General features: G+C 36.0%; 1 protein-coding gene across 6 annotated transcripts in view; it reads right to left on the reverse strand.

The window, feature by feature from the left end:
• LOC107225611 (facilitated trehalose transporter Tret1) overlaps positions 1-17,678 on the reverse strand; it is a 76,307-nt gene that overhangs the window by 25,843 nt on the left and 32,786 nt on the right. The window contains exon 1 of one of the 6 annotated variants that reach the window (XM_046731366.1): positions 7,173-7,397. The exons of 3 other annotated variants lie outside the window; for them this stretch is intronic. The gene's annotated coding sequence lies outside the window, so the exon portion shown is untranslated. Of the gene's footprint in view, positions 1-385; positions 392-924; positions 992-7,172; positions 7,398-17,678 lie in introns of those variants that run through there. 2 more of the 6 variants (XM_015666136.2, XM_046731370.1) reach the window with 2 other exon arrangements.

Genomic DNA, 17,678 nt, shown 5'->3' on the forward strand with positions numbered 1-17,678 from the left:
GCCGTTGTGCAAACGTTTACCCCAGATCGCTTTGCTCGTTTCTATGATCGGGCACTTTGTCAAATTGGACACCTGGTTAGCGTCTGGGAATAAACATCCTTTCGCGTCTACATCAGAGTCTTTGGTATGTAAGGTGGATCTTTGATAATAAATGATACAAGGCATCACTTCCTTGAAGAAGCCGTCGCGGTCGCACGCGGCTTGCGCGTTTACTTTTCATTATGTCACGCATCATAGTTTTCCTTCCCGTATATTTACAGTATCAGCCACTGGTTATACCAATTCAGTATTCAACTCAGCGTTCCATTTCCAAGGTGCATCAAAACCGCCCATTGTTAATAGCACAGTCAAGGTATCGATGCCAAATTTTCAACCAGCATTCGACCATCCGTCAATGATTATGGTGCACCATTATTATTCTCGACGATCCATCTATTCTTAGATTAATGTTACCACCTACAATACGGAGGTGTGTTCGTATTTTATAACGTTACTAAAGTAATTTATCAAATCTTTACATTTTTCCCCGTAGAATAATTATTTGGAAATGTCATTCATTTGTGGATCCTAAATTTTGCATCGCTTGCGTTAAACGCATTTACCTTATACATAAACGTATCAACATTTATATTTGTACTAATTATTCCGTCATATTATAATAAATACTTTCTATTGAATGTCGAGAATATCTTTGCTATTCTATTCTAGAATATAATTTTTATTTTATTAATTTTAGGAATTATAATTCTTGTAATACACATATTCTAGAATAGAATAGTATTTAATATATCCACAATAATATTGGATGACAGAAGAGAGAAAGGGAGAGAGAGAGAAAGAGAGATAATATTACGTTTATAGAAAGATGCGATAATTAATGAATTACAGTTTGGTTTGAATACGTGCTATATAAACGGTACTTACCACAGAGAACAGGTGTCAGTTTAGAAGTGACTTTTTCACCTAAAGATTCCTATAATATACTCTGTATTTCATTATATAATCTATAACGATGTGTTCCACGTGTGTCTACTGTACTGATAATACGATAAATTATTTCTGATAATTGATACAGTAGCTACAATAGATAATAGATTATACCTATAATGGTCATTTAATCCTCAAGCTCTGTATTCGTGTCAGTTTGTCACTCATGAAACTGCTTTGATTTAGTTTATTGGGACTGATGGAACCAATTCCTGAAAATCCTAGGCTTCAAGTGGATTTTATCGCAATTAATGAGAAGACTCGAAAGAGAAGCGTCAGGTTATCTTATACATATACTTGTATACCCGACGTACGTAGAGAGTGAAACAACAAACCCCTCATCATTTCTGAACAATTTATTTCCTTGGGTTAATTTTTCTGAATCAATATAATTATTCCAGATAAAAGACGGGCGTGAAGAGGCGACGTCTGTCCGGACTTGAATCCTCCAGCAGAAGTTCCGAAGATTAAAAATAGGTTATTTGTATGATGTTATCAGGCATTAATGCAGTTATAAATAATGACCTCACTCGCTTTTTTTGTTCGTTGCCTGCATTCCACAATTGTGTTTCTTCTTTCTTTCTTTTCAATCTGTTGGCTAACTGGAAAACGGCTTTTGATATTTAATTCTCACAATACACATACCGCAGCGCGTCAATAATTTATTATTGTCTCGCCAATTTCAACGATATAGATATACAGGATGTTAAATTGTTTGGATGCTTTGCGCATGGCAGACCGAACAGGCTGCACCATTGTTCAAGTCTCTACCTATTATAATTATTATTGCGACGAGAAGCGTACAGCAGGTATTCGTCATAGTGGTTTAGCTCTATTCGTTTTACGTAATCAGCACATCATGGTTCTAAATACATATGCATCGCAGAAATTCTGTGATCGTACGTAACAGATACCATTAAATTCCCCGACTACTGTTGCTACAGAGGCATAACGAGTTTGCAGAATGATAATCATCTCGTTTATCGCCTTGACCTTCTTTTTGTTATGGTAGCGTGCGATTTGGGATAATTTTCAAACGCCCTTGTTGAATTAGGAGCGTTTACGTGGCTCTTCTGGAATCCCAATGAAGCGGGAATACGGAAATGACTAAGATTGCGACCCAGAGGCATGTAGGTAGTAGTGTGCTTTTAAAGAAGGTCCAGTGCAGACAGGGTCAAACGTGACTGTACACTGAAGAAAAGATTTGTTTTAGTTTAGAACGACTGTTTAGCGGGTGGTGAAAAAATATGAAAGTAACCAACTTTTTCCTAAGTCGTCGTTATTGGTTTTCGTGATAAAAACTATTTAGTTGCCTTAAGTAAAACGTTTTTTTTGCTACCTACAAACTAGCCGTTCTAGATCTAAATAATCCTTTTTCGCAGTATGAAAGAAACGATTTGTTAAGGCATTGGCATTTTATAGTTGATTAAACTAAGACGAGTAGAACGAATATTTTTTCGAGCTAAAGATATTTGTATTAATTAAAAAAATGGTGTGTATTTTTAAGTGAAATGTTATTCAGTTTTTCAGTTGCAAAATATTTTAGACAAAACCATTATTTTACCAAATTGTAAGGTGAGTGTAAAAGACTAATTTTCTGTCTGTATATTAGAGTGGTCCAAAACCGAAATTTTTTTGCTTATCATCTCAAAACCTTTTAGGTATAAAAAAAATTCCCTCCAACGCGCAGCTCGATATCTCAATTCTCCACTAAGCTCAATGAATTTTTTTGTAGGGAAGTTTTTTTGTACCCAAAAGAAGGTTTTGACACAATAGCACTTGAGAAATAAAAAAAAATAATTTTTATTTGACCACTCCACTGTATATAGAGGATAAAAAAATTTTATTTAATAAAAAAAAATATGAGACTAAGTGTTTGAATAATTTTAATAATTTGCAATAGTATCTATCGATCACATGGCATTCAATTGCACGAAAGTTATGCGAACAGACGAAAAATGATGGTCAAATTTTTTGTGTCATCAATTCAGTGACGCATTGCTTTTAGTAACGCAGGGCAAGGAAGGGCGATTTTGAGCGTGGTATATGATTATGTGGTGCCCTCACAGCATAAATTATTTTTCTACGAGCTGTAACAGCGGATGTTCCTCGCAAAAGACAAACATGGTTCTCTCGCCGGAGATGTCGGAATAAAAAAAATTTGTCGCAGTTGATACTCAGTAATAGTGTGACGTATTTAATTTTCTTCCTGCTCGACCAAGAGTTGGAATTCACCTTGTGAAGTAGATGCATTCCGCGGTTTGTTGTGTTAGTGCTGTTGTGACAATTTTTCCGTAGCGCTTCATAGCGGTAAGCTCTTGCATCAGCGTTTTCCGGAACAGCTGTGGGTATGACTCAAGTTGGTCTTACCGATATTAAACCACTTGGTCAGCACACTTGTCTGGAAAGTGCACTTATTTTGGTGACAATTTTTATTTTTCATAGTTTATGGCACTCTGAGAGAATCATTATGAGGATGAAGTAGGAATGTCCGAGATTTAGTAAACCATTATAAACAAAATATACTCTTATTTCGAAAAGGCAATTCCTTGAAAGACATATTAAAATTATCCAATACTGATGATTATTTACCATAAGGCTTCGTTACGTTAACGTTATTAACTTCAGCCTGATGAATAACTGCAGTTTCAGTCAAAAAGGACTTTTTCAATGAATCTTTAATTTCTTGAATCTGAGCGTCCCAGCCTTATTTCAAGGGTTAAATAAAAGATGTGTTTTTCCAAGGTCTAAACAGATGTGGTGCAAACGATATTTTGCAATCACAGAGCATTGTTGAATTGTATGGTGAAAAATAATTTTTTTGGCATGTGGAAACAAAAGGAGAAGTATGGAAACAAAATTTACAAAGCTTGATACGATCCAAGGTAACTTGATGAAGCATGGATGACTGATTACCATCTAGATTCTAATATCTGGAAAGTTGATTACCTACTAATTGCTTTCAATGAACATAATATGAAATGATAAGATCTGAGCATGCATGTGAAAAATAGGTAATTGTCAGTGATCGGATCAGCAGTTCCAGATAAGACTAGCTATCAAAAATGGAAAATGATAAAAAAAACTGTTCATATCATTGTGTTCCGATGTAAATCTTGATTGCACCGGCACACGGCTAGCATACTAAGATACAATCAAATTTTTAACATTGCGATGCAGTGATTTTCAAACACCTGTTAAGATATGAGCATGATTCCTGCGGATAAGTATCGATTATCTATATAACATTTCTATTGGACATTCTTGTTTTTGATACAAGAATCAGGGTCACGTATGTAAGACTTTTTTGGCCCATCGAGTAAAGCCCTGTTGAGACTTATCGAACATCATTAAACTATACATACCTGCAAAACCAGATAAACGTATTGTGAATACTAGCATCGAAAAGCAGGTAAGTAATCAGAAAACATACGAAAAATTTAGATAAGTAATAAACTATATTTTTAATGATGTAATCGTACAGTATTTTCAACAAAATTATTTAGACAAAGAAATTATAAAGTTACGCAAATGTGAAAATACAATGCCCGTTTCTTTATATTAAGATGAATTGAAGAGAAGAAACAATGCGGAAATAAAACTAAATATCTGAGTTATCACCTATTTTATCATCGTTTCTATGAAAATTAACCGTATCGTGGTTTGATTAATTTCGACACCTGATAAATCGTTTTCTATGGACTACGACCGGCTCAATTTTTACCATCGATTGTCCTTTGTTCGCCAATGTTTGCCATATCTTTATTTTTGTTTGCTCCTTTTAACGTTCAAAGTTATCCATTTTCGAAAATTGGGGGGGCCACCTTTGCCAATTTGTACCCCAACATGTACCGAATGAAAATTTTTTTTTACCATTGATTGTCCTTCGTTTGCCAATCTTTGCCATATCTCTATTTTCGATTGCCCTTTTTTACTTCAGAAGTTATTGATTCTCAAAAACCATCTTCACGAATTTGACTCGAATTCGCAGTTCCAGTAAAATTTGTAAAGATGGCTTTTGAGAATGAACAATTTCTTAAGTAAGAAGAGGGAAACTAAAATAAAGATATGGCAAACAAAGGCAATCAATAGACAATGATGGCAAAAAATGCATGGGATTCGGTGTATGTTGGGGGGTGAACTCCGTGAAGTTAATTTTCGAAAACAAATAAATTATGAATTAAGAAGGGGCAAACGAAGATAAAGTTTTGGCAAACATTGGCAATCGAAGGACAATCAATGACAAAAATGTTTTTTCATTTGTCATATATTGGGGGGTCAAGTTTACTTCGGTCTGAAAAATTCCATACCGTTGGAATTTTCGCCGAGTGAACCCTTTTGCGAACTGGGAGAAGTTTTTGAAAAAATTATGACCGAAAAAAAATTAACTCAGTCCAGTTGAATATTTAGTTATTCCTTTTGAATCCCGTTCTATAAAAATCGGTCTCACTAAAATAAAAGCACACATTTTTGTGGGATATAATGAGAGAAACGGAATGTTTCCTTTTTTAACCTGGCAGAAAGTTCTTATTCATTAAATTTTTTACTTTTTTTGCACCGCAAACGTGTTATCCTTTTTTTACCAGTCAACTGTAAGTAAAAAAATTTAGCAAAGTGCAATTTGCTACGTATAGAAATGAAGAATCATTTTTTTACATTTACAAAAAAAATTTGTTAGGGTTGACTCACTGTCATTAATGATGAAAAAATTGCAATCGTAGTCGAGAAGTGATAATCATCACAATTTTTTATTTTTTTTTCCCGAGCTTCAGAACTTCTGCACTAACGATCCGGAAATAACGATGACCAATCGATGTATGTAATTTCTGTCCAATTGAAAAATCTAAAAAGAAGTCGATAGCGGGTTTAATACGTCGCCATCACTAGAGATTATTTCTTTCGTTATGCTGTGCAGAAATTGACGTACTGAGTGCATGTTTCTGTGCTAAGCCTTTTCGCACCGCGTGTCGGACGGGTTAAGGTGCATCGGAAACTATTTCATAATAATACGTTTTACGTAAATTATGGAACAGCATTAGATTTTAACGCGTGCGAGAACATATTTGTTTACTCCTACCGAGCTTAGGAAATCTTATGTCAGGCCAGTAAAAGAGATGTCAGCATCTGAACATTGCGTCAGCACCTAAATAAGATAGAAAGGTTCGCAGCGTATGCTAAAAATATTTTCCTAACATGGGAAGGAAACATGGAGGAAAAATTATTTCTTGGAAATGAACAGAGCACTTCCTGTTTGTTTCGCGATCTCAACGATGAAGTTCTCAGCGTATGATTCGTAATTCTTTTTACTTTACTACTGCTAGGCGTCTAATCGGTTTAAAATTCTTCTAGCCGATATTCACGTATTAATTTTTGGTACGTGTAACGAAATACATTTTAGATTTAATGTCATATTTTTAGCACTCACTTGCGAAAGATAATCGCATATTACTGTTCTACATCAGTTGTTTTTTATTTGGCTTATCCAAATCAATTCCTTGCTCTTCATTTTTTTAACTAGCTTATGCAGAAAGAACAATTTTGGTGGAAATGACGAATAAAGCCAATACTCAATAATCACATTTGAAGTTCTCTATTTTCTTCGTTGTTTAACTTGGACCAAAAGTTGTTTATTTATTTTCCGATCAAGTTTATTGAGTTGTAAGTCTTGTCAAAAAATAAAAAAATTGTTAAATCAGTAGTGCACAAGTGAAAATAAAGTTCATCGAGTCGATTTTTGCTGAATAAATTTTTTTTTTCAGGACGAAAAAACAACCGCAATTTGATACGAAGTAAAGTTACTGCTAGTAATCTTAGAAATTTTATGCATCAATGTTTCTTTTTTCCGAATGATACTGCTTGTTTGGTTTGCAGCGAATGTTTGTTCAGTGACGTTGTGAAACTTTTGGTAAAAATTTTTTTGTCATTGGCCGAGATGCCAAAGGAAAATTTCATCACGTTTGATTTTTAAAATATCAAATTACAAATTTTTTTTCCATTTCAATTACGGGTTCCAAGGAGATATTGTTTCGACGGAATTCAACTTGATCGTACTTAATCATACTTTCTAAACAGTAATTTTGTATTTTTCCTCTTATTTCTTGTTTACTCCACACTTATACGTTCCATCCGTATGCTCTAATAACTAAACAAATTTAACTGGCAAACATATTTGAAAGTATACGAACCGTAGAGATAATCTGGTAGATTTTGCAAGAGTCAGCAAAACCGAAAAGCTGCAGTTGATTGTTGTGGAAGCAAGAAACCTTGGTTCGCAGTGGAAAAAATTTGAGTAAAGTTTATTTGTTTGATGGTACAGATTATTGAATTACAGTCATATTTCACATATGTACACTTCACTGACTGAACGAGTTTATTTTGTTTATTTAATGCGAGTCAGAAAATGTTCTACGAGAAAGAGTGACAGCGATGATAACGGATTGAAGACTGGTTATTGAAAATTTTTTGAACACTTGATCTTGATTTGGATGATTGAGCCCAACAATCACGGCTTATCAGAGTACTGCGTCACGTGATAAAGTCAACGTTATGCCACGTCCAGTTTTGGAGTAATCAACTGTCGCATTGAAAATTAATTGAGTCTTCTCATCTTTATTGCAAGAATGAGATGCATAATAAGTGTGGATGTAAACATGCCTATACTTCATATTAGGCCTTTTTTCTTAAAAAACTGATTAAATAAAAGTAACTGCACTTCCTTATTCATTTTTGGTATTTATTCTTATTTGTAAGTACACTGTATTCGTTGTAAATCACAACTTTAAACACTTTTAAGCGTAGGTTTCCTGAATGATCAGTAATTCTGGTATGTGTAGAGAATTCTCCAAGTTTGATAACCACTTCAAAATATCTTTAAAAATATGAAACCAACCTGACTGTGTATGTGAGTTTTTCAAATTTACTGTATTTCGAATAACGATCACTTTTTCTAACAGTTGCAACTTGTCAATCATTAATTTTTGAAGAAGTACGTTTTGTAAGTTTTTCGAAAAATATATTCTTTAAAATGATTGGATATTGAGGTTGTTTATGGATGTTTTCATTTCTATTAGAAAAATGAATTTTTCTTCATTCGGTCAGCGTAGATTCTGTCTCAACAAATTGGATCGTGGTTTTTGACCGACAAAAATAATGGCATTCTTTCACATTCGACGTCTTATCGAAATCATTGCTACAAGATGGAGTTAAAATTTACTTTAATGATTTTAAATTGTGGAAAAATAAATGTGTACGTTACGATTACTAATTTTTTTCGGGTGAAGTTTCGACTAAGTGTGTGACGTATCATGAGAAAAAATCGTATTAGCCAACAGTTTTGTTTGGAATACACATATTATATTAGGGTGCGTTGATCTGAACTCTTTTGCGATTATTAGAGGGGACGTATGTATGAATGTGAGAAATTCAAAGAGTCTTCGTAAGGAGTCGATTTTTTAACTCAATTTAGAGAGGTGTCCCAACAATGTTGCATTTTATGTGTAAATTAATTTATTCGTACACAATGAATAATGTAACTCACTGAGAAGCTGTTGGAATGTTCAGGACTTTATCATTTCAATATCATGCAATAAGTACGAGTTCAAGTTTTTGTTAGCACCTATTTTAAAATAATCGGAATTTACGGTAAAATAACTAACTAATAAAGCGAGTGAATTCACACCTCATCATTTTACTTAGCAAGCAAAGTGGAATTAACTGAAAACGCTTGTTTCTGTTTACTCGAATTGATATGTATTCATCGTATTAATTTAAAATCTAAGAGCGAATTTTCATTGTTAGGGGTAATGATTGAAAGCTCGGACTCTACACCTGTTTTCAATTTCGTACAAGTTAATGTAGACATCCTTTGGCTACCTGAACAATAATTCCTGAATTGGAATAGGAAGACAATATATATTCCGACATTCGAGAGCATACTCTAATCCTACACCTACGTTGACATTCAAAGAAAGTCGTGCCAGCGGACTAAATATTGATTGAAGTATTAATTTATTTTTCATGACAATTTACATTATTCATCATGCACAAATTCAAAAGTAATACAGTTATTTATTGCATATTATTAGTATTGCATCATCACAAAAACTTTGGCAGTGGGTATTTTGGTGAATGAAATCACAAAAAAGTAAAATAATTGAGTCGTCTCTTACGGAATTGGGTTGAAAAAATGTTTTTTTGCGGAAGGATAAATGAATTTACTGCTAACGTTCAAATAATTGTTCATTTCGAAACACGCAGAAGAGTCCAAATCAAAATATCCTAGTGCATATCCAGGGTGAGTTTTTTATCTTCGCACGTCGAAATATCTCAAGAAATACGCATCGTACAAAAAAATTTTCAGAATCAGAACTGTTTGATCTCGAGGGGGAAAATTTATTATGTGAAAATCAACCCCCCGCCCCAACCTCTAGGGGTAGTAACTTTGAAATTTCGAATGGGAACCTCTATTTTTCATTGCAGATCCGAATTCTATATGAAAAAATGCACAAGTTTCATTTGAAATTTTTTTAAGATTCGAGACAAATGACGCTTGAATCGCGAAACACCAAATTTTTGATTATTCCAAAGAAGGCGCTGCGGGTGCGCGCGCAAATTTTCATTGCAACAGACGAAACCAGCACTAGGAGTGACACTCACGAAGTAATACTACTTCGTGGTGGCACTATCGGTACTACAAAACTTTGAACAAAATGAGGTCCATCTTTGCCATCGGAAAGATTACGGACATATGTCTCCTCCCCTCTTTCTTTCTGAGTATTGCTAAAATGTCAAAGACTGCGGCAACTGATTTGGAAATTTTGCATTCTGATGACGACGAAAGTCTAAAAGTATCCGGCGATAGCAACTGGAGGAAACCCGGACTTCAGTCTCTATACGTCATCGCATCGCTCATTGGGCACAACACAGAAAAAGTGGTTGATGTTATTATAAACTCACTTTACTGTGATAGTTGTAAACAATGGGAAACTCGTTCTGGCATTCAAGAATATGAAGAATGGCTGGCAAACCACGAAAACGAATGTCAGACGATACATAACGGAAGTCCCGGTAAGATGGAAGTGGACGCGATCCTATAAATGTTTGAAAGATCTTGAGAGTAATACGGAGTCAAATACAAGTGTTACATTGGTGACGGCGATTCGAAAACCTTCAAAGCCATTTTAGAGAAACAGCCATATTGAGAAGACTTAGTAGTATACAAACAATAGTGTGCGGGTAGGAGAGGATAGGCTCTAGACTACGTACAGCGAGAAAAAAACGTCGGTCGACCTGGAAAATTAACAGAAAAACTTTTTGAAGAATGAGCGATATATTGTGGAATAGCAATAAGAAGTAACAGTGTCAGTTTCACATAAATTAAACAAGGTTTTTATGGCCACTTATTACCACAAATGCTCGACAAATGAAAGCCTGTAACACAACTTTTACCCAAGCGGAATTGACAGTTGGTGGAGGTGGCAAAAAGCGAAAGCTGAGGGCTTATATGTACAGGATTATAAACATGAATCAGCTCTTCATGCCAATGTCCAAAAAGAAATTTTGCCTATTTATCAAAGCTTGTCTGAAGCAACGTTACTGACGAGGTGTATCGGTGGATTTACACAGAACGCGAATGAGAGTACGTAATAATATGAACAATCTCTTCTGGCCAATAACTCTTGAAAATAATTTTAACGGCATCGAATTTTGCTACAGCAAAATTCAAAGATGGATGTTAAGGTTATTTATCATTTTTGAAAGGGTTGGACGTCGAAATTGGCGAACCAGTAGTGACCGTTTACAAAGCCGAAAACGTTCGCTGTGTATGTGACGCGGGCATTCATATGGAAAAACGATCAAAAGAAGGTCGAATTAGACAAAAAATCATAGAGCAACAGAAGATTGAGGGGGACGCTATACCAGAAACTTCATGTTATAGCGCAGGGAACTTTTAACGGTCATAAGCACTGGTAATTCTTACAAAAAGGCATTGAAATCTTAGAGACCGTTTTTCTCCGATTTCGTTTTTTCTTTTAGTATTTTTGCACGCTTTCTGATCGACTGAAATTTGAATAGCACCTTCATTACAAGCGTCATTTTCGGGCCGTATTCGGAAGTTATTGGTAGAACTGATTTCTTAATTATTAAATAACAAAGCTTCGATTTCCAGTGAAAAATCTATGTTTTTACAAAAATGTTCGAATTTTATGCATTCGTTTTCCTTTTTACTCCGCGCACGGTCTGAAAACTACGAGTCCTGGGAGCATCCCAGTGAAATTGGACTCTAATCGGACCAAGAAAACTCAAAATATCGCTGCAATATTACTAACTTTATATGATTAAAAACAGTGTTTTTCGATACTAGTGCGCGAATGTGCCAAGGCGCAGCACGAGCCCGGAGACGAGTCGGCGTTTGGGTAGGGCGCGTTCGGGCAATCGCCCGGGGCGCCAAATCTATGGAGAAGCCTGTGCCTGGTGAATAAAGAAAGCGAATAAAAAAGGAAGTAGATTAGGGAGCCGTTTCTGTTTCTTAGAAAAATGGTCCTTTTTGCGCAACGTTAAAAAAATAAAATCGAACGAGAAGAACTTACAGGCATCTGTGTCTCCAACGAAAGCTTGCAGTTGATTCCGATTGTGACACAGTAAATTTATTGTACAACGAAGCTCATTAGTCTCAACTATCTTCCCAATAACGATATTACGCCAATTTCCGTTTCAATCTTTGTCAAGCAGCGTAATATTCAGGAACTGTATCCGAATGTGCGGATTGCGTTCCGCAGTTTGTACGCGAGTCCCGTAACGGAAGCCAGTGGAGAACGCAGTTTTTCAAAAGTTGAATTCAGAAAAACTTCCTTACGATCAACGATTGCACAGTCAAGGCTCACCAATTTAGCAAAGCTTTCGATTGAACATAATATTGCCGAAAAATTATATTTTGCTGATTTGGTTCTGGCGTTTGCTAACAGAAACGACCGGAAAGTAAAATTTTGTCAAACTATTACAAAAAAAAAGATACAAAACAAAAAAGAGCTACAATATTCTTCTAACCTAAGTTCTGTAGTAAACAAAAAAAGATTCGACGCAATAAAATATAAAAAACCCAATAACAGAAAAAAAATGCAGACAAGGAGTTGCAAAAACTTTCTACGTCTTATTCGTTCGCTCTAGGTAAAGCTGAAGGAAAGTCTTAAGTATTCTCAAACGGGTTCGTCAATGTATATCCGCGTGAATGGATCCAGCAGAACGCTGCTAATTTGTCCTCTTGGAAAGGGGCGCTGTACAATCTTGGCCCGGGGCGCCAGTTATCCTAAGACCGGCACTGCGGCCCAATTCTGTACTGAATACCGAACACAAATACGTAACATGAATTGAGTTCCATGCAAAACGAGAGGTGTTCTGTCTATCGATTGTTGAAAACTCAAAACTGTCATTTACCCAGCCATAATGACTTATTATTCTATAAGATCGTGTGTCAATTACCAGCAATTGCAGGTTCTTCTTTTGCAGTGCAATTATTGCATGAAACTCAATTGTTTTTGCATATCTGTGTTTGGCGTTGAATACAGAATAGGGCTATTATCGTCAGAATCGCGCCAGTGATGCGTAAGCTTGGAGAATAGTCAAAATAACTGACACATATACATGAAAAAGTCACTGTTTCGGGGTTTTGTTGATTTTGCTGACTTTGTTACATCCCGTTACTCATAAATTATCAAACTCCGAAAGAGCAATACGCTATGTTGCATCGCTTCGGGGATATGTTCAATTTTTGTCAAATTTAACTGGAACTTACTATTAAGGGAATTACAGCGTCGAAATAGCTGAAAATGCACTTTTTCAGGAATTAATTGAGAACAAATGTATGCCAATAAAAATTTGCTTCGGTCCAACGGCGAGATGACAAATATAAACTCGACAACTTACATTAAGTTAGACCTTATTCTTTACTCAACCTGAACGCAACTAAATCTAAACTGTCGTGAATACTATCCTAGACTCGACTCGATATGACGAAACCGTAATCAGATTAAAGACAATCTCAATTGTAACTTAATTCAACTAAAACGAAGTCTGACCGATACGCAACTCAACACAACACAAACTCAACCATAACTCAAACATAATCTAAACTCGAAATCGTGAAATTCGCAACGCAACCGCTACTAAACCGACCCAACGAAATTCGAATCGTAATCATGCTTTGATCAGAAATCACAAACGCTTACTCAATCAAACGCAATCGCAACGCATCCGAACTCAAAACCCTCAAAGACTCTACTCGCTAATTCGAACGAATTTCGGCAACTCGTGACCTACACGAGAGGCGACACTGAAAAATGCGATACCGCGATTCAACCCTGTATAGCGGAATTTCGGCAGTACGTAAATTTAAACCGAAAAAGATGCAATTCGAAATAGTGACTCTACTCAAAATTCCGAACACAGCAAAATTTTCTCAACTCCATAACGCGAAATTCAGGCTATGGTCACCAGGCAAAAGAATCGGCAAACGAATTTCGAGTATTTTAATTCCGGCAACGCAAATCCAAAATGCCTGTCCGTCAATCGGCAAGCTTTACTCAATTTCACTCGAAATTCGATCGTAAGAATATCAACAGCGTTTACCGTTCCACATCCAACGCACGAAGTCTTCAACCTCTTCAAAATTCCTTTTTGGCAACATATTCCGCAAGATCAGAAAAACGCAAACGCATTATCGAAAATTTACTCGAGCCACTATCTCGCGAAATCGCCAGAACTAGAGTGATTTCAAAATCGACGACCTGCCGCAACACCGATCTCGGTACGCTACTTTCTACGTGACGTCATACCCGCAAGAAGACGCAACAATTGATCTGTCATCGATTTCGTAGATTGCAGAACTCGACGCGGACCTGTCAGAGCATCGCGACGCAGAACCAAACGCTAGAGCGCAATTTCGTCCTCTGCGCAGCTGTATGATGTTTCGGAGGTGAGCGGGGTGGTGCTCCCTCATCCCTAGTCGGTTCATCGTAAATTCGGTGGTCAGCTGTTGGCGGGGTATGCAGGGGAGGCTGCGGCGCGCCGGCCATCAGCGGGAATCGCGTCCGTCTTGGATTCCCGCGATGCACGAATCTTCGTTGGCTCCCCCTCCGCAGTCTCGACATCCTTTCTTCGAGATCGTCGCTATTTTGCCACTCCGCAATTTGCTTAAATTCGTTGCCGACTTCCTGCTTGATGGTGTTGAAACTCGAAAAACAAAAGAAACAAAAGGCCTGAAATATCTTATTCGCTACTCGCTATAGTGTCCCCTCTCGGAATCTCGGATGCGCGACGCCAGTTCTGACGCTCTTTTTCCAACAGTCTATGCGCAAGTCACATAGTGGCGCTGCCGTGGCCACTTTACGAACCTTACCCCCCGAGTTATATACAGGCCCTTATGAGAGCGCGTAGTTATTTGCTTCATATTTTACTGTAATAGGGCTGAAATACGGGATAATACTTGTAATTGACATATATAAATATAAGGGACGAACTTGGGATCTATTACTTCTCAAAAGCAGCATTCCTATTTGATATATAGATCTATAAGTCAAGTTTCGTCTGCTGTTTACAAACAAATGAGCGGTAAGCATCCGAGCGTGACCCAGCGAACCAAACAGATGTGTCGATTGAGTGACAATGGATTTCAGAATTAGAACCGGCTTCCAAGGCAATACGCATTCCATAAATTTCAATCCACAATCTGAAGTAAAGGCTAAAGTGTTGTCTACGACTCATGTAGTGCGTGTCGAAGAAGTATCTGGAGTTACGGAAGCGTGTAAATTGATACGTGCTAGTGTAATCGACAAACATCCGTCACACTTGCACCATATAAAGTTCAAATAGAGGTAAGTAAAACATTGCGTTAATCTACATTACATAACAAGTCGACCGTGTCGTTAAACAGTTAATTATGCATGCTTACCCCTTCTGCATTGCAGTCGCCACGAAATTCAATTTTGTGTATTCTTTTTTTTTTTTAATAGCTCAACTACGAACGTCATCCAATTAATGTTGCATGTACCTGTGTCTCACAAGCTGGACTAAAGTGCAAGCACATTTATGCACTAATCCGCCGCATTAATACCGATAGAAGTACGTCGAAGCCAACAGTGGAACAGGAATGGGGAAGACCTTCAGATCTCCAACTTGGTAAAAAAATTTATGCCAAACCAATCGTTGTAACGGATGTCGTTGACTGAAGAATATAAAGACGGTTACCCCTGAGTAAATTTTTGTGTATCAATTTTCGGCGGGCAAGTGGGCCCAGGTGGGTTTGGGAGCGTAGCAGGTTTCTGCTCTATCGACTCTACCTAACGGGCTCGTACCGTCATTCGTAGCAGCCAAAGTAGTGTAGGTACGGAAGCTTGAGATTGAGACGGTACGAAGTGAGTACGTGAAACTATGTATTGACTGTAAATGTTAATACCATATCTTTATCGACACGGTCGTTATTTTATTCCAATAATAGGAATACGCCTTTTTAATGTGACATAATCTCCCTAAAATCGCCGGCACTCATTTCTCTGTACTTTGTTGAAATGTGTTACCGAATTAAATACAACGAATTAATTTGAGACATACAAAAATTGCCATAAGTATCGAAATAATTATGTTTGCTACAATCATTATATAAAAACAATAGTTTTGCGGTAAATTGTGCGAAATTAATGTAATGATAAATAGTTTTTAAGATTGCAGAACTAAAAAATGTAATTAATATGTTTCAATACTTTAACTGCTTTACCATCTTAATCAGACAGCACGTAACGTAACGAACACAACGAACATATGTGTGTTTTTTTGTCAACCGGAAATAAATTACGTAAGTATAATAACGCTCCAAACATCTGCTCATATATTATGTACTATAAACTGATGAATAATTTTAACTTGTCAAGATCAAAAACCAAAGCTAAACAACTTACAACTTATTTCCAAATATCGCTACTGAATTTAGAAATCAATGATGTTCATACACACATTATCAACTCTGAAAAGATATTGATTAACCTAGCAGAACAAATCAACCATAAACTAGGGAGTACTTCAGGAAAAAAGTTCTTTGAATCCCAACATCGGATGCTAAACAATAAATTCATTGCTATCAAAAATCGTAATATCAATAAATTCACCAATTTACTTGCTCAAAAAAAATCTTCTAACAAACACAAAGATTCGTTTTCAACTGGAAAAAATAATTGGTTAATAAATCTAACGGACACTCCTGTTCCTGAAAATGTTTCCGAAATAGTACAACTTGGTCACAAATTTGGACGTCCATACAACAATCGCGATCTTCCGGTCTTCAACCTCATTTCCAATTTTGAAGAAAAAATTTCGAGTTTTCCTATTGAGTCAAGAAATCAAGTTAGATCCGATTTCACTAACCGAGTTCTTTTTTTCCCAAAGTACCCCAGAAACAATATCAATAATTCAGTCACTGACAAAAAAATTCGTGATACCATGATTTTAAAAAAAAACAACCCTAATATTATGTTTTTAAAAGCTGATAAAGGCAATACGTCGGTAGCTATGCATAGAGACTCTTATAACAACAAAATGAGGCAACAGCTTTCTGACATCAACACCTACAGAATTGCTAAATATGACCTGTGTAACTCTCTACAAACTAGGGTGAACAAACTCACGTTCAATTGGTTTAACTCCAAACTAATAAACAAAAATTTACATAGAAGCATTTCTACTTACAATAGTGTCCCCCCACGCGCATGTGGGCTACCTAAAATTCACAAAGAGGTGGGATTGTACTTCTAGTATTATTATTTAAAAAAAATTTTTTGTTGTTCTTGACAGTTAAATAAATAAATCGTTCTGAGGAGGGCCCATATTCGGGTCGAAACGTTAACTAAAAATACGTTTACTTAATTGACCGATCACCAAGATTCTATAATAGATTATGTACTATAGGAATTTATGTTTAAGATAGTTCTACCTTAGGGTGTCCTTTAACAGGGGTGTTTCCGAATTTGTATGCTCTCAGGGGCTCAAACGCTTGCAAATCGATGAAAAAAAATCCTCTAACAATTTCAGCTCTTAATATTAACTCTAAGATAGTTCGCTTTCCCGCTAAACTTTCTAATGGAAGTAACATGTCAAAAACATGTGTTGTTCTTTTAAACTGTGTACGTTGGTGACGAATTGATCTACAATAGTGAGAAGCAGATATTCTTGTAGAAAATTCGACGCTCTATAACAAAAGTCTCTTGCGATTTTTTACTTAGTCTACTGGTTCAAAAGTTATTCGAGCTCAAAGTTTAATTTATATAAAATTATCAATATTATCGAGTATATTTAAAGGATTAGCAGTTGTATGATGAAGTATATTGCATTTTTCTTGCAGGTTATTTTATTTCAGATCAATTACAGTTTATATTATGAGCTTTTGGTATGATAACCAATACATATTTATCTTAAATTAATAAAATTAGATAAGTGTTGACACTGAAAAATGAAAATTTTTTAAATAATGATAAATTTTAAGAATCAATTTTCATATTTTCAACGATTGAACATTTTCGAGTATCAGTATAGTTTTGTTTATATTCTAATAAAAATTGGACTATAAACTGCTGCTGTTCTGGTTGTTTAGTCAGAATATTGTGATAATCTTCAATTAACTTAACTGCACGCTTAGCTATGTCATTAAC

The sequence above is a fragment of the Neodiprion lecontei genome, chromosome 1 (assembly GCF_021901455.1).
Source record: "Neodiprion lecontei isolate iyNeoLeco1 chromosome 1, iyNeoLeco1.1, whole genome shotgun sequence".
Taxonomy (NCBI): domain Eukaryota; kingdom Metazoa; phylum Arthropoda; class Insecta; order Hymenoptera; family Diprionidae; genus Neodiprion; species Neodiprion lecontei.